We start from the raw sequence: 2,500 nt of genomic DNA, 5'->3' as shown, positions 1-2,500 counted from the left end.
CAAGTTCAGCTTAACTCAGCAACCAGATTCGCAGTCTCCGCGCGGCCGAAATGCTGAGGAGAATGTCCGTCTGTTTTTCGAGATAGGTTCAAACTGTTGTTCAGGTTGTTATATTTAGGTCCCAGGCGCACTTCGTCAGGGAGATGAGAGTGAGAAGCAGAGCAAGAAATCACCGTGATTGCAAATATCCGAAAAGACGAGATTCAGGAATTTCTGCCCTACATGTGCCCTGTCCCGTTTGGTTGCCTGATTATCCTTCTGCTTGCCTGCCTATCAGTCAGTTCATCTGTCTGTCTGTCTGTGTGTGTCTCTGCTTGTCAGACTGCCAATTTATCATTCTGTCTTTGCCTTATCGAACTATCTTCCAATTCGCCTCTTTCTCCGTCTACACGCTTGTCTGTCTGTATTCCCGTCACTTATCTATTTGTCTGTAACTTTCTGTCTACTGATCTACTTGTCTGTCTGCTTTTCTCTGTCTATTTATCTACGGGTCTACTTATCTTCCCCAGCCTCTTCACCTTCCTCTACCCACCCCCATCCTCGACTGTATCGAGATTTCTCAGAACTTATTCTGAGAAACATATATATGTAAAGCATTCACAGCCAAAAATTCTGAGAACTCTGAAGTACAGCGAGAAAGAAACCTAACGAACATGTCGACAAGAGCAAAAGAACCAATAAACAGTTGCTCTCTCTTTCTCTTTCTTTCTTTCTTTCTTTCTTTCTTTCTTTCTTTCTTTCTCTCTCTCTCTCTCTCTCTCTCTCACACACACACACACACACACACACACACACACACACACACACACACACACACACACACACACACACACACACACACACACACACACACACACACTCACTCACTCTTTCAAAATTAAAAACAGTCCACACACAAACAAAAACAGGAACACCCCAAAACCGCGCAAACACCTGCCATCCAGGTCAGTCAGGTCATGTCATATTACCAGAAAGGTTGGAAGGATGGGAGGAGGGGGGGGGGGCGAGGGTGTAGGAGGTGCACTTGTGTAGGGTTGAGGGAAGGGGGGGGGAGGACCTAGGAGAAATAGGAGGGGAGAGGGGGGGGTTTAAGTGTGTGTGGGGGGGAGGGGAAGGAGGAGGATAGGATGAAAGGATAAGGAGGGTAAACGAGAACAGGAGGATGAAAGGATAAGGAGAGAAAGTGAAAAACAGGAGGATGAAAGGGTAAGGAGGAGAGAAACCAAAGCAGGGAGAAAGGCAATGCACGAAGTGAGAAGAGGCAAAGAGTTAATAAGAGAAGGAATACTAAAGAGGAAATGGAAGGGGGAGGGCCTAACGACTACTGCGTGAATTGCCTCTTCTCCCCCCCCCCCTCGTCCCTTTTACCCCACTCAATCGGCCCGTGCGTGCGTGCGTGCGTGCGTGCGTGCGTGCGTGCGTGCGTGCGTGCGTGCGTGCGTGCGTGCGTGCGTGCGTGCGTGCGTGCGTGCGTGCGTGCGTGCGTGCGTGCGTGCGTGCGTGCGTGCGTGCGTGCGTGCGTGCGTGCGTGCGTGCGTGCGTGCGTGCGTGCGTGCGTGCGTGCGTGCGTGCGTGCGTGCGTGCGTGCGTGCGTGCGTGCGTGCGTGCGTGCGTGCGTGCGTGCGTGCGTGCGTGCGTGCGTGCGTGCGTGCGTGCGTGCGTGCGTGCGTGCGTGCGTGCGTGCGTGCGTGCGTGCGTGCGTGCGTGCGTGCGTGCGTGCGTGCGTGCGTGCGTGCGTGCGTGCGTGCGTGCGTGCGTGCGTGCGTGCGTGCGTGCGTGCGTGCGTGCGTGCGTGCGTGCGTGCGTGCGTGCGTGCGTGCGTGCGTGCGTGCGTGCGTGCGTGCGTGCGTGCGTGCGTGCGTGCGTGCGTGCGTGCGTGCGTGCGTGCGTGCGTGCGTGCGTGCGTGCGTGCGTGCGTGCGTGCGTGCGTGCGTGCGTGCGTGCGTGCGTGCGTGCGTGCGTGCGTGCGTGCGTGCGTGCGTGCGTGCGTGCGTGCGTGCGTGCGTGCGTGCGTGCGTGCGTGCGTGCGTGCGTGCGTGCGTGCGTGCGTGCGTGCGTGCGTGCGTGCGTGCGTGCGTGCGTGCGTGCGTGCGTGCGTGCGTGCGTGCGTGCGTGCGTGCGTGCGTGCGTGCGTGCGTGCGTGCGTGCGTGCGTGCGTGCGTGCGTGCGTGCGTGCGTGCGTGCGTGCGTGCGTGCGTGCGTGCGTGCGTGCGTGCGTGCGTGCGTGCGTGCGTGCGTGCGTGCGTGCGTGCGTGCGTGCGTGCGTGCGTGCGTGCGTGCGTGCGTGCGTGCGTGCGTGCGTGCGTGCGTGCGTGCGTGCGTGCGTGCGTGCGTGCGTGCGTGCGTGCGTGCGTGCGTGCGTGCGTGCGTGCGTGCGTGCGTGCGTGCGTGCGTGCGTGCGTGCGTGCGTGCGTGCGTGCGTGCGTGCGTGCGTGCGTGCGTGCGTGCGTGCGTGCGTGCGTGCGTGCGTGCGTGCGTGCGTGCGTGCGTGCGTGCGTGC

General features: G+C 59.6%; 1 protein-coding gene across 1 annotated transcript in view; it reads right to left on the bottom strand.

Moving 5' to 3' along the window:
• The window catches only part of LOC125044197 (mid1-interacting protein 1-like), a 15,608-nt gene that overhangs the window by 7,796 nt on the left and 5,312 nt on the right, over positions 1 to 2,500 (bottom strand). The gene's annotated exons all lie outside the window — the stretch shown is intronic.

The sequence above is a fragment of the Penaeus chinensis genome, chromosome 35 (genome assembly GCF_019202785.1).
Source record: "Penaeus chinensis breed Huanghai No. 1 chromosome 35, ASM1920278v2, whole genome shotgun sequence".
Lineage (NCBI taxonomy): Eukaryota > Metazoa > Arthropoda > Malacostraca > Decapoda > Penaeidae > Penaeus > Penaeus chinensis.
Note: the sequence above shows the minus strand (reverse complement) of the source record. Positions and strands in the feature narration are given on the sequence as shown.